Consider the following 14664-nt stretch of genomic DNA (forward strand, 5'->3'; position numbering starts at 1 on the left):
TGGTTGTTAGTAAGTCGATGATTTTGTAATCGGTGAACTATTATGTATGTATGTATGTATGTATGTACATACATATGAAGAATGTATGTAGCTCAAAACACATTGGCTTCATCTTGGCTTTGTTGACTTCTTGGCTGGTTCTGTATAGAGGAACTTCATTTCCAGTTTCGATTTCCTTTCTGAAATGGAAAATGCGGTTGCTGCCAATGGTAAACATTTCGGTCTAAATTTAGTACATTGCCTACGTGCATATATATGAAGGTCCATAAACAGCTACATAGGTGTGCACATGTGTAGTATGTACATACATGTATGACTTTAAATTTAGATTTTTAATAAGCAATCCTTACATATGTATGTACATTAGGGTGGCCCCAAAATACACGTGAAAAAGTTAAGTCGGAATGATTATGCTCTCACCCCCTAGGATTGTTCTATACCGCAAAAAAAAAACTTTGAGTGAATAAACTTCAGTAGTTACTAAAATATCGCAGTTTCCGTATTTTTGAAAACTACCGTTATATGGTAGGTAGGCGTGGTTATTGTCCGATTTTGCCCATTTTCAATACCATCCGTCCTACGCCTGAAAGAAGTACACATACCAAGTTTCATTAAGATATCTCAATTTTTACTCGAGTTATCGTGTGCACAGACGGACGGACGGACGGACAGACAGTCACCGCTTAATCGATTTATATTTTCATTCTGATCATTTATGTATACATTTATCTATATCTATCTCGATTCGTTTTGCCTGCTAAAAACAACGGTTATGTGAACAACGTTATAATAATACCCTTGTGCACAAGTGCGCTCTAAACAATCAGAGGTGTGGAAAATACACCTTATATAGCGCCAATCTAAGTGATTTTCACTTCTGTGTGATCGGTATGTAATCCGGTAGCACAATTTAATGTGTTTAGCTTCCTAGATAAAGGAGATATATGTACATAGCAAAAACTTGTATCTGAACAATCAGTGGTATAGGAGATAAAGCTTATACAGCATAGATTTTGAGGATTTTCTCAGTAGACTTTGTGCTATCATTTATAAAACAGCTTACGTAATTTATCGGTTTCAGCTGTCCAAATAAAGGAGTTTTACAGTAAAACCACCTATCTGAACAATCAGTTGTTTGGAGGCAATAAATAGGTTACAGTGACCCGATCTTTTTTTAATTTTATTGTAAACTTTCTGTTAATAATGAGTAAAAATAGTGCGAAATTTCATATTTCTAGCTGCATAAATGGAGAAGTTATAACAAAAAAGCTCATATTTGACCAATCAGTTGTATGGAAGCTATGTATATGTTATAGTGGTCCGATTCTTTCGATTCCGACAAATGATTAGTACATTATAAAAATACACCCACTTAACACATTCAATCCGGATATTTCGAAATCTGAGAAACTAGATTGCATACAAACAGACGGACAGACGGACATAGCTAAATCGACTCAGCTCGACGTTCTGATCGTATAAGTATACATTTTAATGGATCTATCTCTACTTATTCTGGTACTTACAAACATCGGACCAAAGTTATAATACCATTTCATTCGCATGATAGTTGTTAAACTCAAACGATGAACAGTCTACACAAGCGACTCCACCTTTCTTTAAGCATGTCGCAGAAAGATAGACACTCACTCGCCTAATTACCGCTTCAGTAACCTACGGTTTTCGATCCCCACACTAAGCCTACACGTGTTTGATGATACCCGCATTCTTCACTCCCGCCACATGAGCACGCCATTCACCTAGTTTGGAACAGTTCTCTTTTTATGAGATTAAATTACCATTTATTATTTAAAAAAAAAAAGGAGAAGAACCCCAATGACTACATTTTTGTCACCAAAAATATACAAAAACAGGCACTTTTTACCATAAATTGACTTTAAATCGACTATTTCTTAAATTGTGCAATATTGTGCAAATTCTTACTGTTGACCCTTGATATACAGATGATCGATTAAAGATATCTTAAGAGATCCGATTGATACAGGCTGATTTATATGCTTTCATAAAGCAAAATTAAAATTACAATGTGTAAAATGAAAATTATACCCAATACTGCAATCTCGTTAGGAAATGAGAGGAATACTACGACCACTGATTTATAAAGACCGGATAACTGGCGATTATCGTTCGCCAAAACTGACATGTTTGTTGACAAATTACAGCATTCTTCCAGGTGATCTTCAAACAATTGCGCACCGATTTTCTCTTAAATGTATCAGACACATAAATATGTATGTATATCGTTTCTGAAGTTTTTTTTTTTATCAACTTCCATTTTTTTGATTTTCGTCCAAATTATGCATGCGTGCGTCGCCGGCGAACAATTTGTTCACCAGAACGAGAGTCGGAACCGACGTCGATACGATGAAGTCGTTTCGCAAATTGGGAAGCGAATGCTTTCCACTCGCCCGCTGAGTGTCTGACGCTTGTCATTTGCTTGCTGCTTGTTCACACAACTCACAACTCGTCACATTTTCCTCATTTTCCTGCCGGCTGGCAGGCATGTTCACCGATGAGCGGTGGTTACCAACTCAAACTGCCACCAGATCTCAGCCCTTGGCTTCCTTCATACTCGCCGGCAATAATAATAAAATAATAATGTTTATAATCTTTGAACTCCGTTGCTGGCACTCGAGTTAATTTATATTCATAAACCAAATTGGTGTACAATTACCGTCCGATTATACTTGCGGGGTGCTGCCACCACCCCTGACACTCTTCTTCACAACACTCAACATACATACATACATACATACATACATATGCATAAATGTATGAACACATTTACATACATGTCTTTTACATAAATACTTTGAATTTCCAATGCTACACTTCATCCATGCTCCTTTGGGAGCGAAGTTTTTCATTCAACTCCTACGCTTTAAGGCTGGGGTGGGTGGGGTAGAGATTGGATAGATTCTGCTTCCTGCAGCTGTTGTCACTGTGGTGGTAATAATGTTGACGTTATTTGTTTTTTATTATGTTTGCCTTTGTTGTTTTTGTGTATTCGCCACTGAGGCAAGTTTTATTAGTTTTTTACCGTTTTAACATTTCGTGTTTGGTTGTGCGACGCCTGAGCGTGTCGTGTCGGTCCTTTTGCTTTCTCGTACTCTTTGGTATTGTTGTTGTTGTTGTTATTCTGCTTCTTCTTCTTCTTGCACATGCTGTTGCTGTTGGACTTAATTTTAGTTGTGTGGTGTGGTGTGGAAGGAGGAGGTCTGTTTCATGTGGTTGAAGATGATGGCTGATTTGAGGCTGAAAAGAGTTGACTTGGCGCCTTAGTCGTTTGGCGTCAGTCTTGTCACGAAATGTCACCTATTTCTGAAAATTCCATTCATGGATGGCGTTGATAGCTGTTTGTATGTAAGTACATGTGTATTTAGAAATGTATGTACGTACATATGTATGTTGTTAGCTGCCTGTTGACTATTTGCCGTAGCGGAACTTCCACTGCCACCCAGCTTTTGCCTCTCAGCAGAACAACGCCGCCTATTTTCGTCGCCCCTGTTGTTTTCACAGTCGACAAATTTCCCTAAATCTACATATGTATACATTAGCGCACACAAGGGGTGGTTTTTGGAGTTCAAACCCCCCCTAAAGCTAATAACCTCAAATACAAACTGTATCGTAAAGCTTAGAATCCCAAGTTACCAAGAAAAATCACAAGAAATATTTTTTATTATTTCTATTGCTTGAAAAAGCACTTTGCTTTTGCTGTAAATTTTCTTGAAGAAGCAAATATACGAGCACTTTTCCTTTACAGCTGCAAGCTGATTTAAGAAATTTCGATAGATGAAAATTTCGTCTCCGTTTCTTGTGGGTCATTTTATATGAACTTTTCCTTTACCTTGAGACTCTTAAAAGTTTAACTGTGAATGAACACATTGCACTAAAAATATGTAATTCATAGTCACTTAGTGTTGTTTTTTATACTTTACAGCCTAAAAGAGTTTACCACTGATTATTTGCCAACTTCGAATTCGTTCCACCAAAATGAGCTACATAATAGGAATGCAAGTTCAGGGTGAGTGGTGGGAAATTTTACTCCAGAATGTGATCAATTGTGAATTAAAACTAAGTCGTCAGAATTTATACAAGAGCGAAAGATATTTTTTTAGCGTAGAACGATAACTACTGTATAAAATTGCTTTAACAAAACTACCAAACGATTTCCTAGTTTTATGTAACTATCATTTGAATGAATGTGACTGGTGGGACACTGAGAAGAACTCTATTTTACCTTTTCGCATCCAAACTTTTGAAAGTTGAGCGCATCCGGTGTTTATAGAACTTTTTATTAAATAAATAATTTTTAAGCAATAACCAGAACCGACTTCATACAAATTTAAGAGTACCGTAAATTTTTTAATGATCCAATGATCGTATCTAAACCAAATCACGGGACGTCCCGTGAAGTACCATCTTTCCGATAAAAAAAGAACTATTGAAATCGGTTCACTTGGTCCAAAGTTATGCGGTAGTATACATAAAAAAGAAAAAAAAAATATTCCTACGAATTGATAATCTCCCCCTTTTTTGAAGTCGGTTAAAAATATTTGAATTCTTTATCAATCTTATGTAGAAGTATAAACCCCTCCCAAAATATATTCCCGGGGTGCGCCCCTGCCTATATACATATGTATGTGTGTACATACAAATCGCCCGTTTGCTGGAAGAGTGTCCTAATCAAAAAAATAAAAATAAGAAAAAAAACATTGCAGGAATGCCTATTATCGAGCAGTCCGCGAAAAAGGTATATTTTCATAGCTAGACTAATTGCTTTTGGTTAATATTTTCCTCTAAAAATGTGATGTACTAGATAGAATACTATACTTTACAACTTTGCCTTTAAATAGAACTGAACTAAACTGAAAAATGTAGAGTTCTGTACCGCACTTTCAGTACCGCCTCTGTTTGAATGCTGCCATATACCGGCATATCATTTATTTAACACATGATACCGCACCGCACCGCGTCTGTTTGAGCAGGCCTTAATCCTCTGGTTCAAATTTTTGTTTATTTCTTATTAGCCTGAACCCGCGGCTCTGTTGTGTTTCCAATGCAATTATCATACATTTTATTTTCGATAAAGTTTTGGGTTTTATTTTGAGGCATTGTGGTAAACAACACTATTTGTAGTGTTATTTGGACATAAAAATATATATTTTTTGGGATGCATACCCTTGAGAAAGTAACGTACATATGTATAACTTACCTTGTTTATTGTGATTGCAAAAGCTAAGAAAACTGGAAACTGAAGTCTTTTAAATTCGAAAGGTATATCAAAAGGAATTGGAGGGGTCATTTAACTTATGCCGCTAAAACATTCCACGACTGTGAGATGTGCCACGTCCCCTCTTAAAAACAATTAAATTATATATACCTTACTATGAGCACCTATCATAGATACAGTGACTCAAAAATTTGATCACGTGTTGATTTCTCTTATTATCGTAATGTTTTTCGAGCTAAATTTTTCTTGCTATTTTTCTATAAAAATACCGTCCAAGTTTTAAACAAAAACATATAAATGACAGTTTGGAACTTTAAGCAAAATTTAGGAAAATTCAACAAATTTTCATCAAAATTCCAACTTTTTAATGTGAATCTTTAGAACAGTTTTGGGTATGCAGTTTTATAGCCAAAAATGTTCTAAAGGTTCTGATTAAAATGTAGAAATCATTACGAATTAAAAAAAAAAATAATAATAAATCAACATGTGGTCCTTTGTTTTAGTCACTGTATGTCTGCATACCAAATTTGAAGTTCTTGTGACTTATGGTTCGGAAGTTATAGCTGATTAACAATTTCACGCATTTGGGAGGCGCCGCCCGAAATCGGCCGCACTATTTTTAAATGAAAATTTTAACTGTTTTTCTTTGGTAAATAAGTGAAAAAGCCTGAAGTAAATTATTAATTTAATGATCCAGTGTTCGCTGCCGCTCATTTACCCGAAACTAGTCCAAAAATGAAAAAATAAAAAACAGACCTATGGCGTTTTTCCAGAAAATGGGTTGTACATACACATATACATACAAATGTATGTATGTATTACGATAGACGCAGGCCGCTAGCGTGTGTACTCGTACTTGCCTTGTAGCAAGCAGCCTTTACACCGAAATCTGCTAAGCCAGTCATGCTTTGGCGCCAGACGTCTTTCCGGCCAGCTGTGCATTAAATGAGAATAGAGGAGTATGCAGAAGAAGAGGGTGTTGGTTGTCCATATGCGTTCTCGTAAACAATATGTGAACTTAATACATACATACATATGTATGTGTCTATCTATATCTATACATAGTATAAAGGAAAGTCGAGATTCTTTGTACGCGCTAATCTCGAAAACTACTGAACTGATTTTGACGTGAATTTTCCTAATATACTCTGTATCGATAGGAGAGTGTCCTTTTTTATTTGGAATTTTAATAGGGTTGCCACCTGTCTAAAGATGAGGTGTCAAAAGAAAGAGAGTGGCCTCTAGAATAGCACTAATGTTTTAGTTTTTTAATAGGGTCGCCACCTGTTAATAAAATTACTATATTTAATCATAATAAGCGTAGGCATCAGTTCTGCGCCGTCACTGTCAAACGAAAAGACTTAGCCTCTACATGTGCAATAATGTATTCATTTTCTGAGTAGGGTTGCCACCTATAAAAAATTTAAAATATTTTCGCCGATCGTTGGATTGCGAAATGAGATACCAAATGAAAGGGCATGGTGGTTGCCACCTATTTAAAAAACTATTATCTTCTATACATAGTATAAAGGAAAGTCGAGATATTTTCACCCCACTATTCTCAAAAACTGCTGAACGGAGTTAGACGAGATTTTTTAAGTATATGTAATCTGTATCGATAGGAATATTATCTTTAGAACTTTAAAGTCCTATAGGGTTTCCACCTGCCTAAAAAATTACAGGAGCTGATTACAAGAAATGAGGCGTCAAATAAAAGGGCTCGGCGTATAGATTTCAATAATGTATAACTTTTTGAGTAGGGTTGCCACCAGCTGCTAAAAACCAAGTGAAAGGATACGGTCTCTGCATGTGCAATAAGTTTTTATTTTTTGTTAGAGTGGGGTTGCCACGTGTTTAAACATTATGTATGTATAATACGCGAGGGCATTTTTTGTACATGCCGTTAGATTTGTAAAGCTCATTCAATTTAAAAAAAAAAATGAGGCGTGAAAAGGCATGGCCTTGAGATTTGCAGTAAGGTTTTATTTTTCGAAGAGGGTTGCAACCTGTTCGAAAAATTAAAAAATGTGGGATCTTATATTATATATATCTATATTTGTTAGGAGGGTTACAACCTGTTTAGTTGTCAATCCTCGCGCATACGAGGCCGGCTAGTATATATACTACATATCGTACATTTGCTGCAAGAGTGTCATATTCCAAAAAATCAAAATACGAGAAAAACAGCTTTAAAGTTTTGAATTTTCATACTTATATTCACATAGCAAACAAGTAATTAAAAACAATTAATACAAGCTCTTATGAGTGATTAGTAAAAAATAAAGAAAAATCGAGCTCCGCACCACCGCAAGATTTTATTATACACAAGGGAAACATAATAAAAGCTTGTAAAATGAAATCATAACAAAAGTACAAGTAGCGGTAATTTCTGCATACGCAAATGAATTTTGTGTTTTTTTTTTTTGTTTATTATGACACTCTTCCAGCACATGTGCGATATTTATTTATTTATTTATTTATTTAGTCTTGAAATTATTACATCTCTTACAGACTAGTTACAGGTTAAGATAGACTACCAACTAATTTAACAGGTCATTTAGTAGCATTTTAAATCTTTTTTCACAGAAGGAGAAGTCCAAAATTGAAGAATTTGGGAGCAAGTTAAACTCTTTAAGAGCTCTAACAATAGGAGCATTAGCCGCATAATTGGTCCTCGCTAGCCCAACGTAAAATGTGGCATGATTCCTTAAACAAATATTAGGAATAAGAAAAAATATGCGTTCAAGTAAAAAGGGGCAGTCAACCACCCCGGATATTAAATTAAAAATGAAAGTGAGAGATAGGAAGGTTCTCCTACAATTTAATGTCTTGAGATCAATAAGCATACATCTAGATTCATAAGCCGGAACAGGAAGTTCAAAATGAAGGGGGCGCAGAGCGTACTTAATAAAGACTTTTTGCACTCTCTCCAATCGACTTATATGACAGGAATAATACGGACGCCAAATGATAACAGCATATTCAAGCCGCGAGCGCACCAGTGAGGTGAAAAGTGTTTTTAAAGTATACGGATCCGAGAAATCTGAGCTGAAACGTCTGATAAAGGCCAGCATAGAGTAAGACTTAGATAAAGTATAATTAAGATGGCTTTGAAATGAGAACTTCGAGTCAAAGACCACCCCAAGATCAGTGATTTTGGAAACAATGCTTAGTTGTGAGCCTGCAATATAATATGAAGTAGGGATAGGAGAACGGGATTTGGAATAGGAGACATGGGAGCATTTTTTAATATTTAAGGGAAGCATATTTTTCTGGCACCAAGCTACAACATTGTCTAGATCACTCTGAAGCTTCAACGAGTCAGCGGAACACGTAATACTACTAAAAATCTTCATGTCATCAGCATACAAAAGAAATTTTGAAAATTTAAAGCAACTAGTAATATCATTGATGAAAATCACAAAAAGAATAGGCCCTAAAATGCTTCCCTGAGGAACGCCTGAAGAAGCAATGAAAGAGTACGACGACACCCCGTCAACTACAACTGAACAAGATCGATTTGAGAGATACGATTTGATCCAGCTTAAAAAACTTGAGTGGAAGCCAAAACTCTGTAACTTCGATAACAATATACGGTGGTTAACTTTATCAAACGCTTTCGAAAAATCAGTATACACGGTGTCAACTTGGGCCCGGTTACTAAAAGCTTCAATGCAGTATTCGGAGAAAACTGCTAAATTAGAAGTAGTTGATCTCCCCGACATGAAACCATGCTGATCTACTGAGATGAGACGACTAATGGAAAAGAAAATTTTATTATTTATTATACATTCAAAAAGTTTTGAGACAGTTGAAATTTTGGAAATAGGACGATAATTGGTGATATCATTTTTATTGCCCGATTTAAAAATTGGCGTAATAAGGGAGATTTTCCACGCATCAATGAAAACGCCTTGCTCAAGAGACTTATTAAAAAGCAGCCATATTGGGTAGGCGAGAGCTGAACAATTCTTAAAAAGGTGAGACGACAAACCATCAACATCAGTCTGCGACGACAGTTTGATTTGACGAATCCCCAGTTCAACATCGTCTAAAGAGATTTCAAGAGCCCCAAAGTTTAGCGCGGAACCACTAGCACCAAACCCACTGTAAAAATCACTACTACTCAAATTAGAGTCAGCCTCAAAATTCGAGCTGAAAAAATCCGCAAAGAGATTTGCAGCTACTAACGCTGAATCAGCTTGTGTATCTTTATAAAATACAGCAGAGGGAACACTCGAACACGATTTTTTAGACTTCACAAAACGCCAAAAAGCTTTCGGATTCAGTTTAATATCCTCTTCGAAATTTCTTATATAATTCTGCTTCAAGACTTTACTCAATGATTTAAACTCGTTCAAATATTTTAAATACATTTCTTTATAAAAAGGAAACCTTGAATTTTTAAATTTCGAAATTCGACCGTTCTTAAAGTTTCTTTTAAGACCCTTGGAGAGGTTTTCGAACTGAGCGCATCGTTACATATATAGTACAAAATTACTTACCGGAAAATCTCCTTCACTAAACACTAAAATCCCTTAACTTAACAAAGTTCGATATCTCGACTAATTTCGATAACTGTGCGTTTCTAGGGCTCGATAATTTTGGGTAACTCCAAAATGTATATATCTCCACATAACTCGATAAACTTTGGATACTTTTCTAAATTTCGATAACTCGGTTAGTTTTAAAAGCTCCATATTTTTGGAAAGCTATCGACCAATTTCTCTGGTAGCACTATAAAATTCGATAAGCAGTGATAACTTGATAAACTTATATAAAATCTTGAAATTTCGATAACTCGATATATTTTGAAATTTCAGAAACTTCGATTCGATAAATCGACAATTTTCAATAAATACCAGTAATTCGATAAGTTCAAAGAACTCCATGCATTAAGATAACTCGATTAATTCCGTTAACTCCATTGATAACACACACATTATGGATTTTCAGGGTATTAACAAGTAGTTGGTTGTTGTTTCAAGTCCTCTAAACATTTGTTAAGCCGTTAAACTTTTACGACATACCACAATACGATAGTTACGACACCTTGTAAACCACCTAAATCTTCGTTTTTTTCCTTTACTAGGAGCTACGAATATCATATTTTTTCGGTGTGAGGTGGAACCGAATATCTAATTTTTTAACAAAACAACAATGTATTTGCTTAGATTAATATTGAGTTATTACGCATACAGTGTCAACCAGGAATAGGTAATCACAAAAGACAAAGATATTATAAAACATGTAGCGGTGTGTAGAGGTGTTCTGAGGAAAGTACTAATTTTGAATCTTGTTAGTCTAAGTGACAGTTTTTCAGAGCCAGTTAAAGCTTAGGCCACGTAAACTGCATTCATATTTAATAGCTGCTCCACATTTGATTTGGGTAATCTTAGTTTAAGCCAGCCAGCTGAGGCGTTTAAACTAAGTATAAATCATAGTCAGATTTAATACGGTACCCGGGAAACAATTTCAAACCTCAAGTTGCTTCCCTTCGCCGATTCCTGTTGCTACTATGTATTTGGGGGACCTCACTGAACATTTCCCAAAAAAAAAAAGAGCAAAATCCGTCGGGCGCTTTTTTATCTATGGTAACTTTTACTAATGCAAATATTACACAGGCCAACAAAAATTGGAAAAAATTTTGTTTCCTAAAATGTTAAAGCTGTTTTTGATAGACTTTTTGGTGCTGATTACGAATCTGTAAGTACAAATTTTCCATCAGCTTTAGATTTTGAGAAAAACGTGGCCAAAGTATCAAAAGTATCGCTATTTTCGCAATATTTGAGAAACCCTAGCAAAAAAAACAAAGGGGGATAGAACCTTCCACCTGGGCTCAAATTAAAGCTAGAACTCTCCGCTACTATGCCTTTCAAAATACCATTCATGCACCTTGACTTGATGGTCACTTATAGTCATTTGTTTAATAGCAAAAACTGATTTTGGCGAAGTTTATTGTTCAATAAGTGACCATCAAATCAAGGTGCAAGGTAGTGGTGCTTTGGGTAATGGAAAACCTCTTATCTGCCATCGCTCAGTGGTTCTGAAGTGGAATCGGGCTGTGGATATGAAACGTTTCGCCACTGAAAAAAGTTTAAGTTAGTAAATTTAAATGTAATTTGAAATCAAAATTTCTTGACTTTTGGCATAAAAGTTGTTATCATCATTATTTTTGAAAAGCTAAAAAAACTTAAAAAATAAACTTTATAGCCCAAGAGCCCGCGACTGCCAGACCTTCGTTATTTTATAAAGGCTGAATGCTTCTCTATGTATGCCCCCAACACAGGTAATAACGAACCCAGACTATGAAATTTGGATAGTGGTTACTTTGGTAGGTAGCAGGTAGAAAAGGTGTATAAAATACCACCTCAAATTCGTGATAGTATAGAGGTCAGTTTTTATATATTTTACTCCTAAGAATACTAGAAACCACGTCGTTCATTGCCAGACACTTAGCATGGTTCCTACCCCCTGCCAGACACCCACCCTTAAACCATGATAAATTGAAGTTATACTTTCGTCATAGTATAAAAGCTGATTTTTATATATGGCACTTGGAGAATTATCAAAAGATGTTTCCTCAATTGCCAGACCGTTTCGATAGTTCTTTCATCTTGCCAGACACATTAAAAGCCGTAGGTGCGAGCATGAAAAAACTGATAAAAATTATACCTTGCTAGTTACTTATCGGAGTCGGCGGTCCTTTCAAGCTGAATTCCAATTTCTTACAAAATTTGTTAATGCCAATGGCTATTCGCTATGCCACAAGCCTATATATGGCCGTAATCGTAAATACTCGTACAAGAAGTAAAGATTTTTTGTATGAGAAATGAGCAGGAAATACTGTTACTCATACGCCATGTACACCTAAGTAGCACGCCTTTATGCTTTACTCAATAATAATTATTATCTTTGAGCGAAAAAATAAAAGTCAAGTAATAATAATCATGATAAAAATATAGCCAGGTAGAACCGTTCTCTCAATTCGTCGGCCATGATTTTTTTTGAAGTTTGCCAACATTTTAAAACCATATAAAAGTGAAAATAAAAAAATGAAATTGTTCGAAATTGTTGTTGCTTGAGTTTGAAAATGAAAATGTGTGTGTGAGTTTGTGAGTAAATTTAAAAATTAAATTGTTTGGAAACGACAAGAATTTGAAAAGTGACTCTCAGCGGTTCTACCTTACTATATTTTTATCATGATAATAATTTCCTTTGAGCGAAAAAATAAAACTCAAATATTGATTATTTTTTTTAATCTTTATTGATCAAACTCGAAAAATAAAAATCACAGTAAATTCCAGTAGGACGTACGAACACAAATACGTGAGTATTAGTTAAAACCGTTTTACGACGTTTACAACTTGATGATTAATACCCTGATTAAATGTGCCATTAGTTCAACCCAAACAGATAATGTTAACACGTCCCTTATGAAGGTTAAAGTTAAGAAAACAGCGTTTTTTCGCAAAAGCACTTAGTTTTTTGTCCTTAAACTCGATGCCAATGGTTCCAGGAAAAAATAGTAGAAGGTCTAAAAGTAGTTAATGGCACAGCGGAGAGAGGAGTAAAATTAATCCACTACCATCTGATCTGATAACTGCTAAATACTGTTAAAAGTAACAGTTTCAGCAAAATCATTATCAAAATCAAAAATAATAAGATTAAATTTTCTATCAAATAATATGCGAATCAGATTCCTGAAAAAAACTATTTTGATTTTAAGGACAAGAAACTAGGATTTTTTGTTTTGAAAATCCGTATTTTTTCTTAACTGAGGCGGCCAACTCTGTGAGCGACCTCTAAGGATTTGGATGAAAGTTGAAGAGATTGAAGGTCTAGGTGAATATACGCGCAGCATATTTTGCCGATACGACGTAGGGTTGACTATTTTCACGGAACTTCAAAATTTTAAGAAAACGTCATATGTCACTTACCTTTCTTTAAAGTGCCATAACTTGCAAACCATTTAACGAATCTTAATGGAAAAAAAATGTATTTCTTCCGTCTTATTATGGGCCTTTATTTTAAATTTTTTACATTAATGTGCACCGTATAAAAAAATTAAGTAGATAAACATTTTTCTTTTTGATTTAAATTTTTTTTTTTAATTTTTGTTTACATGAAAACATTGTCTATAATGTCAGCTTTAAGTACCCAAATAGGCGTAATGGGCTACGAAGGCGTATGGACTCTAGATCGTCTAACGCTCGAGCAATATGATAAACAGACATTGAAATTTTATGAAATTGTATATTTTTGAAAGAGGAAAGGTGTTTAAAAAATACAAAAACAATATGAATAAGTCATATTAACTTTACTTAAGGTCCGAAATCACGAAAATCCCTACATAAAAATGGCAGAATGGAACTTTGTTTCCAGTTCACATGGAAAATCTACTTGCGACGGGATTGGAGAAAATTTTAAGCGACTAGCAGCGTTACAACAAATTGGTACACCTGAACAGAGCTGTGTAAGTGTGAAATCATTTTCAATTTTAAATCAAAAATTTTTTTCTATCCAGTTTTCATTACTTATTCTTCGCTTAGGATTGAGGTTTAAAATTTTTGAATTTTCCATTCTCTCAAAGCAGTTATGAATTCACACATCAACATATTCATAGCAAGATTGAAAAAACCAATGCCCAATCAAAAAAAGGTTTAACACTGAATGAGTATTGAAAAGGCTGCAATCTTTTATGTGTGTGCATTCTTTAACTCAGTACCAATCATTAGTTCAAAGACACCCTGGTAAATAACTTTTTGATAAAAAGGAAGATTTTTGACAATTGCTCAATTGTAAAAATTCAAACCGGCGTTACCCAATTTAAGTTTTTTGGTAGAGGCGATTTTATATCATATGTTTGGGATTATATATAAAACAGTTGTATTAACATTTACGTTTTAAATATAATTCATGTTTTATCTTCAAAATGTTTAAAATTTTCATTAAATTAGATAACTACTTCGCATAAGCTTTACATTTAGGTTGATAAAATTTTATTGAAAATATTTTAAAAATCTTATACTATGTCTCCATTGCGAGATTTACCTATCAAGATTTAATAAATCCAGTTGCTAAATCACAACCGTTTCCATTGCTACAACGAGATATGTTTGACGTTCACATTCTTAAATATTTGACGTTTTCTTATGTCTGATTTCATGAATACAGTTGCGGACACTGTCATACAGACAGATAAAAGGAAGGTACCAGCAGCGGAGTTCCATTATGTGAATTCTTTATTATTATTCGTGGTAAATACGTATAATATATAGTTTGGAAAATGTAACAAATGGTACAATATTCGGAATCATTTTCTCGAATTTAAGAAAAATTATCAAAACAATAAAGAATATCTTTAATATTTTTATTGAGCTTTGTACCACGATTGTTTATTAGGAAAA

The sequence above is a fragment of the Rhagoletis pomonella genome, unplaced genomic scaffold (assembly GCF_013731165.1).
Source record: "Rhagoletis pomonella isolate Grant_MI unplaced genomic scaffold, Rhpom_1.0 Rhpom_scaffold_00007, whole genome shotgun sequence".
In the NCBI taxonomy this organism is placed as follows: Eukaryota; Metazoa; Arthropoda; class Insecta; order Diptera; family Tephritidae; genus Rhagoletis; species Rhagoletis pomonella.